The sequence below is a fragment of the Cryptomeria japonica genome, chromosome 9, assembly GCF_030272615.1.
Source record: "Cryptomeria japonica chromosome 9, Sugi_1.0, whole genome shotgun sequence".
NCBI lineage: Eukaryota > Viridiplantae > Streptophyta > Pinopsida > Cupressales > Cupressaceae > Cryptomeria > Cryptomeria japonica.
In genome coordinates, this window is record NC_081413.1 from 584,897,803 (window position 1) to 584,912,980 (window position 15,178).

Consider the following 15,178-nt stretch of genomic DNA (forward strand, 5'->3'; position numbering starts at 1 on the left):
TCAAAAGGCAAGAGAAAGGTTGTCGAGGTTTCTGAAAGTGCTTCAAAGAAGTCTAAAGGTGGAGAGGGTGCACAGAGGAGAAAATTAAACTAGGATATGATTAATAAAATAATCTCACCAGGAGCCAAATCCTGAATATCAAAGGTTAACCTACCCATCTATGACCAAATAGAGGATGATTTTAAGGAAATTAGTGATGTATGGACTAGAATTAGAGGTCATGAATTGTTCTTGTATCATTATTCAAGGAGAAATAAGCTGACCCCAATTTGAAACCCATGGACAACTAGATTGGGTAAGCTTGTAGTCCCTAACATCTTTTTGAATGTCCAATTGATGAAAACATTGGCTAGGGCTTACAATGCTACAAAAAATTGTATTCAATTACCAAATGGCAATGCATTCATCCATATCTCAGTAGGCACCATCCAGGAGGTTTTTGGTCTAGGTTATGAATCTGATGTTCCTTTGTCTTTTGAGAAACTAGAAGAAGAGTATACAAAGATGGACACCATGTACAATGGGTAGAATTTGGCCATTCATAAGGCCGAAAAGGGAAAAATGACAGAAGAAGATGGGGTCCCATTTGATATCAATATCTTTAGGCAGTATCTGCAGTATACCTATATGGCGTGCGGTCAAGTGGGAGGAATTGAAGTCCTAGATATAGCTTGGATAAAACCTCTGGTCCTTGCTGCCAAAACACAGATGCATGAGCCAAGACAATTCGACTATGCTACTTATATCATTGAGAAGATACATGAGGGTTTATTAAGCCTTCATAATAACCCTGACAAATCTTTTAAGTTTTATTCTTTTTTAATGCATGTTGTCTTGTTTTATGGATGATTCAGGGGAATGTGGCCTAAGGAGCTAAAACTAAATATTCATGGTAAAGATGGAGAGGTGAAGCCTATACAGTTATGGTGGTCACTGCGGGATTCACATTTCATGAGATCCCACTATATCAAGTTTGAAGAATTTTTTGTGGGGCCTTTATTTAGAGCTTCTAGAGTCTATTTTGATGGGTCATTCTCGGAGCAAATCAAAATATTCCTTAGACCCCATTAACATGGAGATGCCAAAGTAAACCATAATTGGGGTGACCGGTATGTGTGCCATGACTTCACCTATGTAAGAGTTTTTGAATTTGAAGGAGCTCCTTATGTGCTCCCAAAGCCTGCACCTGACAGAATCGCCTACCTGGAGATTGTAGGGTAGATGAGTGTCTCAAATGCACAACATTTTGGAGGTGCTCACAAGTAAGTTTTCTTGCCTGGGACCTTACATTTTGATGATTTCACAATTGTTTCCACAAAGGCATATGCAACCATTGACAAGAGGTTGATAGAAGATTATAGCCTCTATGAGCATATAGGTCAAAAGAACTATGACCCTGAGGGCTATATCCACCAAGGTAGGAAAAAGCAAAATCTGGGTGATTACTTTCATGAGTATGTTGAAGCCTTGGATATCTCCAGGAACAAGGAGTCCAAGGAGGCTATGTAGATATTCCAAGATTTAAATTGGAAACTTGATGAGAAGAAACAACGACTGCAGGAGATGGGAGAGGAAGAAGAAGTAGAGAGCGAGTCAAGAGAAAATGTGGCTATTTCAAGATTTAGGAGGCCTGAAAGGGAAGAAGAGCCTGAAGCACATAGCCTAACTATTGCAAGATTAAACACAGACATAGATGTCAGTCTAGAGGAGCATACCTCTTTTGTATCTGATGACGAGTTCATAAGGTCAAAGGAATTTAAGTCCTTCCTATATCATTTCAAAGGAAAGAGGTTAAGAGAGGCCATGATGGATGTAACACCAAAGAATGAGGCATAGATGCTTCAAAAATTGAAGGCAAACATAAATATAGAGCTGGAAGGCATGACCCCTCAAAGGGAAAGGCAACTCCTAACAGAAGTAGGAATAGTTCTTTTTCCAGGCTAGGACCTCATTGCGTCCTTCATTTTTGACAGTTTATTGTATTCAGATAAGATGGATTTCAAATTAGTTACAACAGAGATTGTAGTCAGGGATATTATCTTCAATGCCTGTACATATAAGGACAAAGGATATCTTCAACATATCCAGAAATGTGGTCAGTGGCTGGATGGAATGAATTAGCCTATGTCATTTGTTATGTTTTTAGCAATTAGGAGGTCAATTAGTTTTTTGTTAGTTTTAGTTTGTGCTAATGAAAGGGTGTGTCCTTTCATTCACATCTTTTTAAGTCATGTATATATGATGAGTCATTTGGTGCTCTAAAGGGGGTAGAAAAAAACTATTATCTTTTGAGATTATTTGTTGGAACCTGTAGCACTATGTAAGATAAGTCTGTAGAAATGAAAATCCATTTTGTGGAAACAAGTGTAACCATGAAGTATTTGTGAGTGTAGTTTTTGTACACCAATTGTTCCCATAAATTTAAATACAAGGTTCGTTGTTTTCATCTTCAGATTGTTTCATGTCATATGATGTTAATGATTTAAAATCTTTCGAATAAATCTAAATAAGATTTGTTGCAATGTTTTATCATCTATTGGTATAGAGATAGCAGAATTGTTTTTGTTGTTCTCATAGCATACATTGAAGATATTGTAGTGATAGTTTGTATCTTCACACTGTCTACAAAGATTACAAGTATTTGTCCATTAAGTGGCATGTAAACTGTCAGATAAGGCACTGGTTTGTTATTGGTTTCTTGTGAATAGATTAATTGTGCACAAAATCCTCACTGGAGAAATATATTACTAGTTTTTACTTGCCTTGTTCTTTCACAATTACTCGTAGTTCTAATAGCATTCTGTTATAACTTTTATTCATATCCAATTATACTCAAATTTTAGATTAAAGTAAGGTAAGAGCATGACATAAAGTATAGTTGCAAGAAATTATTTGCCATTTCTATAAACAGATAGATTAAATAATTTAAATTCACTATAAAGAAATCTCTTTATGCTTTGGAGATTGGGGTATACCCACCTAGGTCTAGTGGAGCCTAAAGTGCATAGGAATTTGGTCTTTTATCATTCATGTTCATTGGCCAAGGCCAATTGCATCAATTAGGGAATTGGCAAGTCCTTTTGATTTCCTATTTGTGGTTTTGGGAACCAACAGATTGGTGACTCTACTAGGGAGTTGTCACAAGAAGTGTTCGAATTTCTGGTGGTCCTTTTTCAGACTCTGCTGGAGGAAGTAACCCAGAGATTTAATAAAAATATTATTCCTCTTAGGAGGTGGCGACTCTACATTTAATCTATGAGTAATAATTCATATTTTGAGAAAAAAAAGAAACCCCTAGAAACTTGTCATTAAGATTAATACAAGGGAGAAGATATCTGCACAAAGGACAAGAAGATTTTGTTCAGTTAAGTTCAAAGAAAAGAATAAAGAAATCAAACATGGCATTTGGGGGTTATAATAAGTTTCCTAGTAGAGAGGATGGTTCTTCATCTAGTGACAAATCTGAAAATAAAGAAGAGAATTCTTTCTGCCATTTAAATACAAAAGATAATAGAGGTGGCCATGATAAAACCCTGACTATTGAGGAACATGAGGAAAGGCAGTGGGATGCAATTATTCTTAGAATGGCCAATTTAAATGGAGGTGAATCCAAAATGGCGAAGGCACTTAAGAGACAACTAGATTGGGTGTTGCAAAAAATTGGATTGGAGAGAAATACTATTCAAAGCCCTAAGTCAAATAGAGTGGAGGAAGAGAAGGGAAAGGGTGAGGAAGTAGATTAACAACTCCTAGGTATAGTCCTCCTCACCTAAGAAACTTGGAACAACCATTCAGGGTTTATAATAATGCATTATCTGATGTTGTGGAAAATAATTATGAAACAAGGGATAAATAGAAAAATATACCCTACAATGAAAATAGAAATCACTATAAATATGGAAAATGCAATAATCATAATGATGAAAGAAGGACTAACATCAGGGAAATTGTCGGTAACTGGAATGGTAGAGATAGGATCAACAATGTAGGCAATAATAGGGGGAATTATGGTAACAATGGAAACCATGGCAACAATGGTAATGGGAATGATTGAAATGGAAATTACAATAATAGTGGAGGTAACAATGGAAACAATGGTAATAATGGAGGAAACGGGAATTACCAAGCTAACAACTATGGTTGCAGACCACCTATGACCATCGAAAGGTTCAAATAGTTGGATTTTAGTGGGATAGTTGGATATCCCAATCAGATTGCAAATGATTTAAGGTTAGATATCCCTAAATTCACAGGAAATGGAATTGACTTTGCAGACCAACACGTAATAAATGTAAAAAATACCATTGAGGAGTTTGAAATCCCTCATGAAGATGTCTTTATGAAACTGTTTGTTCAGTCTCTAACATAGTATGCAGGAGAATGGTATAGAAATCTTCCCGACAAGTGTATTTGTAGTTGGGGGGAATTTGTGACAATATTTTTGGAAGAATTTGGAAAACATAATGATACTTCATTTGCATCTCATGAATTGACCAACATAAAAAATAATCAGAATGAAATAATTTCTAAATTTAATAAAAGGTTTAATAAAGTACTTAATAGAATACCAAGAGACATCAGACCTGTTGACTCATTTTTTATCTATTTCTATTTGAGTGCTTTTGACAGTAAGACTCATTATGAAATTCTATCTCACAAACCTACTACTTTGCAACAAGTTTTTAAAATAGCTGCTACTATTGAAAATAATAGAAACGCTGTTGGAAGAATTTGTAAGAGAGATGATCCAAAATTATATCATCCCAAAGTAATAAAAAAGGATGAGTTTGGCCAAATCATGGACATGTTGAAAGACATGAAGGGTAAGCAAAGTCAAAATGAGAAGCCGCCCCCATATAGGAGTAACAAGCCTATAAGTTATAATAGACCAAGATTGCATGACATGTCATACAATACAAACTGAAAAGATGGTAAGACGGTAAATACAGATCCAAGCAAAGAAAATCCTGATCCATTGAAGATGGTAAACAATTTTGTGGAAGAATATCCATGGTGTGAAGTCTGCAGTTTACCCCATGTTGCAGAATAGTGTATGATAGCTTAGGGTTTTGCAAAAGAAAAGGACCATGAAAGTGAGTATGAGCCCACAGTAAATGTACTGTCATCAGATCCATTCTAAGATAGGGATGAGGATTCATCTAAGGATGACCAATCATTAGATGTAAAATGGAGAAGAGAAAGCCAACAACATAGTGTGCAATAGGTTTTTACTAATGGTGATGTGAATATCCCATCCGTAAGGAGATTGTGCCATAATGGAGAGCTAGCACATTCCTTGAGAAACTTAACAGATGAAGAAAAGAGAGCCTATACTGTGGCAGTAGTAGCTTAGGTGAAAATTAATTATCAGTTAAGAAATAGAGTAGTGAACCTAGAGTAGGGTAAGCCATCTGGGATATTTGCAAAGGTTCCTAAACATAGTGAAAATGAAGACACCATCGCTAACAAGGAGAAGGAGGGCGCAGTAGAGAAGATCAAGCAAATAGAACCTCTTAAATTAACAAAGCCAATCAAAAAGAAACAAATAAGTAAGCCACTCTCAAATTGTGGATCATTTATGTCTCAAGCTTTGTCACAAGTGAAAATATTTGTGCCCTTGCTTGAAGTAATGAAATTTCCTGACTACAAACATGAAACAATCAAGATTTTGTCTAACGTTGATGAAGTTAATAAAGAGGATCGTAAGCCAAAAGCTAAAGATCCACCTGTTGTCTATTTGGGAGCTTCTATCACTAAGAATCTTACCCAGGTTGATCCTTTTTATTTGACTTTGATGATTAACAATAAAATGGTCAATAATTGTATGATAGATTCAGGTGCAGCTGTAAACATAATGCCACAGGATGTCATGAAAGAGCTTGGGATGCATGTGGATACTTCTTATAGGAAATGCTATGCTATGGATAACAGATCAGTCCTAGTCATTGGAATGATGAAGGATGTGGAGTTTCGATTTCTAGCAAGCCTTGATACGTCATATAAAACAGACATCACTGTTGTGCAAGTTTTGCCAAATTATGGGATGTTATTATCAAGGCAATGGTCAAATTTGGTGGGAGGGCATGTCTAGCTAGATCTTTCATATGTGACTATCCCACTAAAAGGGGCCAATGTATGGATTGACAAAGAACCGATATCATTCTACCTGATAGAGGAAGTTGATCTGAACGAGACAACATGTTTTCTCCAAATAGATATAGATAACTTTCAGGTAAGTATTTCTAAACCCATTCAATAGAAAACTGACAAGTCTGAAAATACTATTGAATTGCATGAGGATAAGATTTAGAAAATGTATTTTGATGGTGCTTGCAGTAAAGAAGGAAATGGAGTTGGTGTAGTTTTTATTTCTCCTAATGGAAGATCATTCAAATATTCTTTCTTGTTAGATTTTGAATGTACAAACAATGTCGCTAAATATGAAGCACTCTTGTTAGGCCTTAGGATGGCAAGTAAATATGGCATTAAATTACTAACAGTTTATTGTGATTCAAAGTTAGTCATATCTCAAATAAGGGAAAGATTCGCCACTAAAAATGTAAGGCTTCGAAATTACAGAAATGAGGTGTGGGATTCAATTGAATTTTTTGATGCATTTGCTATAATATGGATTGAAAGATCTAACAATATTTTGGCTGATTTTATGGCTAACTTAGCAATTAAACATAATGATATCCCTTTTGATGACATCACCCAAGTTGAGATAAAAACTAGACTTGCAGTACCAAATAACATAAAAAAATTGGCAGATATTTGATGATGACAGGGATCTTTTGAAATTCCTGTTTTGTGAGGATCAATATGAAGGCCAACATATGGATTGGAATGCATATGTGGAAGAGGAGAATGGTAAGGAATCTTTGTTTGGAAAAAATATCTTACAGCCTAAAACAAATAAGATTCCAAAAGGGTTGGTGGAATTAGAAAGGATGTTTGACAATAAGGACATGACGAATTTCAAGCCCAACATTGGAAGTTTTGAGGAAGTAGAAAAAATAAACTTGGGAAGTGAGAAAAATCCTAGAGAGGTTTACATTGGGAGGAAGCTTACACCGAAAATTAGGACTGCATTGATAAATCTATTAAGAAAATACACATGTTTTTGCTTGGTCATATGATGATCTCAAGGCATACAGAGAAGATTTGTTCTAGCATGAAATCCCACTAAAATTAGATGCAAAACCATTTAGGAAAAAACAAAGGCCTGTAAATCCCACATTGGCTCCCAAAATGAAGGAAGAATTGATGAAGATGAGGAATGCAGGAATTATAGAGCCTATAAGGCATTCTACATGGGTGTAAAATTTGGTGCCTATTAGAAAGAAAAATGGTGATATTAGATTATGTGTTGACTTCAGGAATTTAAATATATTATCTTTAAAAGATAATTATGATTTACCTAACATGGAAGCTTTGTTGCAAAAGGTGACGGGGAATGAATTACTTTCCATGATGGATGGGTTCTCTGGTTACAACCAACTGAAGGTTAAAGAATAAAAAAAATACAAAATAACTTTCACTACACCATGGGGCACATATGTGTATGCCAAGATGTCATTCGGACTTACAAATGCTAGGATGATTTGATAGCATACTCCGAGAAGGAAGAGAATTAACCACTGTAAAGACCTAGAGAAAATCTTCATCAGAGCATTGGAGTATGGTATTTCTTTAAATCCATAAAGTTTCATTTTGGAGTCACTAAGGAAAAATTTCTTGGTCATATTGTATCTAGAGATGAATTATGGATTGACCCTGAGAGAATTACAACTATTGACAAAATTCAGATCCCTAAAACAGTCAAAGCTATCCAATCATTCTTTGGACAAATTAATTCTGTTAGGAGGTTTGTGTCAATTTTTTTTGAAATTGTCAAACCTATTGCAAAGATGTTAAAAAAGGGTATAGAGATAAAGTGGAGTAATGAAGCAACTGATGCCTTTGTGAACATTAAAAGGGCCATCAAGGAAGCACCTATACTTAAATCTCCTAATTTTTCTAAACCTTTTTAAGTGTTTTCCTTTGCTTCATTTCATACTATTGTTGCAGTAATGTTACAAAAGAATGATGAAGGTCATGAGCAGCCAATTGCAATTTTTAGCAAGAAACTACAAGCTTCTGAGTTGAATTATGATATAAATGAAAAACAAGCATATGCCTTGGTAAAAGATGTAAAATCTTTTAGACCATATTTAGTAGGAGCTAATGTTATTGCCTATGTTCCCAATGCAGCAGTCAAAGATATTTTCCAGATTCAAGAGTTCAACATTAATATCCAGATTACTAAATTGGTAAGAGGTCAAGGATTGGCTAAATTAATGATAGAAATAAATTTGAAAGCAACATAGATAAATCAAGTAGAGTTAGAAAAGGTTCAAATGAGCATTGAGATATGTCCTTAGTACAAAAAAATTGTTTATTATTTGAAACACATGAAGTGTCCAAAAAATTTAAATGATAAGCAGAAAGGGACCCTTAAGCTTCAGGCATCAAGGTATGTATTTCTTAAAGGAGATTTATACTAGAAAAACAGAGATGGTATCCTCTTATTTTGTTTGGATGTTTATAAAGCACAATTTGTTTTAAAATAATTGCATGAAGGTGCCTGTGGGGGACATTTTTCAGCAAAAACTACTACCCATAAAATACTCAATGCTGGTTATTATTGGCCACAGGTCTTTAGGGATTATCATGCCTATATTAGAAAATGTGAGGCTTGCCAAAAAATTTTAGGGAAACTTAAATATGATGGAGTCCTTCCACTTAGACCCGGGCAGACTGCGGAACCTTTTTAGATGTGGGGTGTTGATTTAATAAGAGAAATTGCAAACAAATCCAGTGGAGGACACAAATGGATTTTGGTGGCCACCGACTACTTTACCAAATGGGTAGAGGCAATCCCTACAAGGCAAGAAACAAATAAGGTGGTTGTATGTGGGAAAAATGGTTCGATGAAATGAATATTACGAATTCAGGACTAGTCCACACACCAATGGGACTCTTGGTGCAAGTTATGGAGCCGTATGGAATAGCTCAACTTCCCAAGGGATGTTTCATTATTCTCTATCTCACAAGACCCCTTAAGCCAATGCCGTTTCTCTTAGATCACTCAGAAAAGTGACTTAGGGATGACATGAGAATGAGGGATGTTTGATCAATCTAACATGAATGCAATCCTAATGTGCATGATATTAACGAAATATGAACTAAACTAGCATGTATATGATAACAAAATGAAAGGATTAGTAACAAAACTATCCTATAATGCTATACTAGTTTGAGATGATTATTATGTGATAATACAAGTGCCTATTTAAGATTCTATTAAGATTATCAAAGAGAGGCTAAATGCTTGATTAAAATGATTCAAATTAGATGCTTAGTAAAATGCCTATAAGTTTCATTTTAAACACTTGGATATGAAAATGGAAGAATAAGAGCTCTATTTATAGGAAGAATAGGGCAATGAAGGGTTAAGATTAGATAATCCTATCAAGGGTCAGGATTGAAAGTTATCAATCCATGTTTAAAATTCTCACCAATGAAATGGTGACAATTGTCAACATAAGACTGCTTGAGAGGAGATGCAAGAAGCATTAAATACTTGAGAAGACCTCATGGTTACATTAGGAGGTAAGGGTTAAGGTTAGGCTAAGATTAACCATTGGATAAAGCTTTTACCAAAGGATAAACTCTTGTGCAAGGGTTAAAGGGGTAACCATGGTCAAAGCAATGAATTCTTGATGAAACCCTAAGGTTAGATGAGGGTTGAGTTAGGCAAAAAGTCTCCAACCATGTAAGAAGGTTGAGTTAACCATTAATGGTTATGTAAGAGCCTTAAATGGTTAAGTTGTTGAGGACATAAAGCCTTTAATGGTTATTGAAGACTTTAAGGGTTTGAGAAGTGACTTCCCTTTGTTTAGGGATGTGACAATATTTAGTAGATGGGTTAGGCTAATTTAGAAGGGGTTTAGAGAGGCAAGTGGGATATGTAGGAGAATGCAAGTGGATGGAGTGTAATTTTAATTAAAACAAATTGTTTTATTTCAACAAAATAGATGCAAGTGGGGGATTTAAATAAATTAGATTTATTTATTTGAAGTGAACAATTTAATTAAATGTAAATTTAATTAAAAAGAGTACAAGGGGGATTTAATTAAATAAAGTGATTTATTCAATTAAATGATATGAAAGGCCTAGGTGAATTTAATTAAATTAATTGAATAACTTATTTAATCAAATAGAGGAATGTGGATGATTTAATTAAATTAGATTTAATTAAATAGAGGAATGAGAATAAAATGAACATTAAATATTCAGTTAGGAAAGTGGTCATTTTTATACATCTATATTTTGCCCCTCTTTGAAGTGACGTGTGTGCACATGTTGGTTCAAATAAAATTAATGTGTTGCCAAAATTTGATCGATGTGATGTCATGTGTTGAGATGTTGATATCATGCCCCAAATTTGATAAATGGTATTGATAATGCCCCCTCAGGAGATGAATCAAAAAAATTGAAAATTTGTTGATTTATAGATTTGATCGCATTTTAAAATTTCATCTGTGTTTAATGTGTGCCAATTGACTCATCTCCTAAAAAATGATGTTTGTTAGGGTTAAAAGCAGGAGAACGAGAAAAATACATGCCCCACCTACTAACCCTAATTTACTTTGACCCTATAAAAAGGTAAAAAGTGATTTCATTTGTATCATTTGTGCCTTTTGACTTTTGGTGAGAGTGACATTTGGAGAGTGACAAAATTCTGGTTCCCTATGCTTTGCACCGATTCGAGTGTGTTCATTGATACCGGAGGCCCGCCACGTATGGTCCACCTATAAGTCATCTAAATTTTGCCCCTTTTACTTTTTGTTTTGTTGATTTTGATCATGTTTTTTTATTTTTATGTGTCGGATTCTCACGGTTTAGCGCATTGGGTCGTTTGTGTAGCACATACGATAGAACAGTTAGCGTGTAGAGTTAGTGAACTAGGGTAGCATCTATGTGTCATCGGATAGCGCGCCATAGGTGTAGGGTAGCGCATAGGGTAGGATAGCGCATAGGGCTAATAGGATAGCGCATGTGGGGAATAGGGCAATGCATAGGGTAACCTAGCACATAGGGCTAACAAGGTAGCACATGCAGGGAACAAGGTAGTGCATAGGGTAGACCTAGCACATCGGGTCATGGTTTTAGCACGTAGCTGAGTTTAGCTAGCGCATAGGTGGCAGCTTAGCGCATGGGGGAGATTTCTTAGCGCGTGGAGATAGAAAAGAAAGGAAAGGTAATGCAATAGGGGAAAGATAGATGAATGAAGATGGGTTGGGGTGGGTAGGTGTCTACCAAGTGTTCCTGGAAGGGTGTTTTAGCCAATTTTATGCCTGTTGTGCTGATTCGTGATTTGTTTGATAGATTTTTGAAATTGCTTTTGCTGTTTGAAGTTCCAAGCTGATTGATTGAATGGTGATCCTGATATTCTGTTAGTTTGGATCTTTGATGTTTGTTGTTAATGTGGTGTCCAATATGAGTTCCAATTATTGATTTTTGATATGGCTCCTGATATGAGTTGTGTGATATGGATTTATGATTTGATTTCTCGATATGGATTTGATTTGATTTCTTGATATGGATTTGATTTGATTTCTCGATATGGATTTGATTTTCGATATGAAACTTGATTTGATATGGATTTGTTTCAAGTTGATATTGATGTTCTAATTTCGATATGGATTGGATTTTCGATATGAAACTTGATTTGATTTTCGTTGTTTCAAGTTGATATGGAATGGTGATTTTCGATATGAAACTTGATTTGATTTTCATTGTTCCAAGTTGATATGGAATTTTGATTTCGATATGGATTTGATTTTCGATATGGAACTTGATTTGATATGAATTTGTTTCAAGTTGATATGGAATTTTGATTGCATATGGATTTCACTTTTGATATGGAACTTAATTTGATATGGATTTGTTTCAAGCTGATATGGAATGGTGATTTTTATATGGATTTGATTTTTCGATATGAAACTTGTTTTGATTTTTGTTGTTTCAAGTTGATATGGAATTGTGATTTCAATATCGATTTGATTTTCGATATGGAACTTGATTTGATATGGAATTTTGATTTCGATATGGATTTGATTTTCAATATGGAATTTGATTTGATATGGATTTATTTCAAGTTGATATGGAATTTTGATTGGATATATCAGATATATGTGGGAACTGATATTTGGACATATTTTGCTTGTTACAGGAATGGCTTGGTGTTCTTAAATCGTGAGAGTGATTTTCGAGGCCATGGTTTATGATTATGTGATTGACGCAGATGGATAGAAATATCATTGAGAGATGTGGGGTGTCCTATTTATTGGACATGCCTCGGTATATCATTAACTGGGGTTTACTGACAACATTGGCAGAGAGGTGGAACAATGACACCAACACCTTTCACTTAGCTGCGGGTGAGATTACAGTCACTCTAGAGGACTATTATCGGATCCTACGGATCCCTATGGTAGGGGCACTATTGCCTTATGAGAAGATCAAGGAGTATGGGATAGAGGCGCTTCACCGAATTTTCCATGATGAGCATATTTGTGGATATGAGATCCCTTAGCAGGAGTTCATAAATTTTGATTATACCCCACTACCATCGATACTGACAGGTTTTGTAGGTGGCTTTTTGTGTCCCGAGCATAGGTCAAAGGGACTGGCAGTGGGATGGGGATTGGTTCTTGAGGATATGGTGACATAGGGTCGCATGTTTGCTTGGGGGTCCTGTATGTTGGCCCATCTGTACAGAGATTTGCATCAAGTGGTGTACTTAGGATACAATAGTTTATCAGACAGGGTCACATTATTACAGGTGTGGGCTTGGGAGCACATTCCCATAGTGAGGCCACTTTTAGATAGGGATAGGGCATTTGGTCGGTCTTATGTATATGGATACATAGGGATAGTTGTCCGACGTAAGTTGGGCAAGCTAGAGCATTGGAGGAGGGTGCTCAATGACATTGATACAGTTATCTGGAGACCGTATATGGAGTGTGAGGTGTGGGCTGAGGATGGGATAGAGAGTCCTTATGTATATATGTCACGATACTTGATAGGGCAGATGCCTTTTGTCATTGAGAGGTTCTTACATAGCCGAGTTTAGCAATAGTATGGTCGACAGCAGGGTATACCACAAGGAGCATGCTTATATGCTCATCAGAGGCAGGATGTGCCAGAGTGGGGTCTGACTATTGATAGTGCAATGGTGGTGGAGGAGTACATGTATTTGGCCAGACAGATATAGGACTACGGGTTTGGGGTGGTAGATGCGGGGATGATGGAGGAGTTTGCAATACTCTTCATGGCCCATGTTGTAGCACAAATATCAAATCCAATGGAGATGATTCTCGTTTTTGATGATGATGAGGATGAGCAACCTGAGAGGCTAGGGAGATAGAGAGATGAGGGAGATGAGCTAAAGGAGGGATATGGAGATGGTGGAGGAGATGACGGGGAGATGGGAGAGGAGGTGGTAGAGGGAGGAGAGGAGGAGATGGAGGGAGGATTGGAGGAGATGGAGGTAGGAGAGGAGGAGATGGAGGGAGTATTGGAGGAGATGGAGGTAGGAGAGGAGGTGGAGTAGTCAGGTGAGAAGTTGGTGAGGGAGGGAGAGGAGATTTGGTGGTCAAAGTTGGTGGAGTTGGTCGGGAGGGCGAGGTTATAGCAGCTGTGGGTGGGATGGATGAGTTTAGGCGGCCGACTCAGAGGAGGAGATCAGATGTATTACCTCCACCGGCGCCTAGGATAGGGATAGGGATAGGGGGTACCATGAAATAGGTACCCATTCAGATGCAGGTACCCACCCACCGAGAGGATGCACAGATTAGGTCCCTACAGTTGTCAGTGCAGCACCTACAGGCACAGGTACTGGCTCAGCAGTGTCAAATTATGCAGATTACCGCAGAGCGGGACACAGAGAGAGAGCACTGGGGTCGAGCGGAGGAGATTACAGAGAGACTGCAGAGAGAGACAGCGAGTGCCCCAATGTGGGACACACTGAGGGAAATATGGTACACTGCCATGGTGGTTGAGTACTATAGGCTGTTGTATGAGGACCTAGTCCCAGAGATCAAGGGGCTCCTAGTTTTAATGCTACTCAGTCAAGTTAGAGTCCGCCAGGGATAGAGAACAAAGGTGTTATAGCGCCTTCTTGACGTGATCCACGTGGAGATCCAGGAGCTGGGACATCTGCTGTAAGACCATCAACTTCAGGAGATAGTCATACCTGAGAGACTTGTCTCCATTTGTATTTTGATCATTGTGTTGTATTTGGATAGACATGACATCTTTTGTATATTTTGACCATTTTTGAGATATATATATATATATATATATATATATATATATATATACGTTACCAATTTTTTGATCCACATGTGATGTGTTTTTATGGATGATGATTTATGCATTTATGTGATGGTTCAATGATGATGATGTAATGCTTAGATAAATGCTTTTGACTTAATATTGATTGGTATGATTGTATGATTCATGATGCAATGATGTGATTTGTGAGATGTATCTTACAACTGAGATGTATGATAATGATATGTTGTGAGATGTATCTTGAAAATGAGATGTATGATAATGATGTGTTGTGAGATGTATCTTGAAAATGAGATGTATGATAATGATATGCTATGACTAAATGCAAATTTATATGATATGCAACTAATTGTAAAATGACATGCAACTAATTGTAAAATGATATGCAACTTAATTGTAAAATGATATGTAACTTAATTATAAAATGATATGCATCTAATTGATCATCCTCATTCTGTCGTTTGGCATTCTTGTATAGTCACATGTTTTTGCTTTCTTTGTGTTTATCATCATTGAGCAGTTGATATGTTGAAAATTTATACAAGCATAATGGTATAATTGAACCATAATGACCTGAGAAAAATTTACATGGATTTTGATATTACAAGATGGCACAAGCGTCAAGGTATAATTGAACCAAGATTACCTGAGAGTTGCTTGCATATAAACAAACAAGATTAAACCATTTGTATGTGCAAACTAGAACAATGGCTTCAGTGATATGTTGTGAATCACGTCTTGAGACAAGTATTTGCATAGTACAAGTGATCGC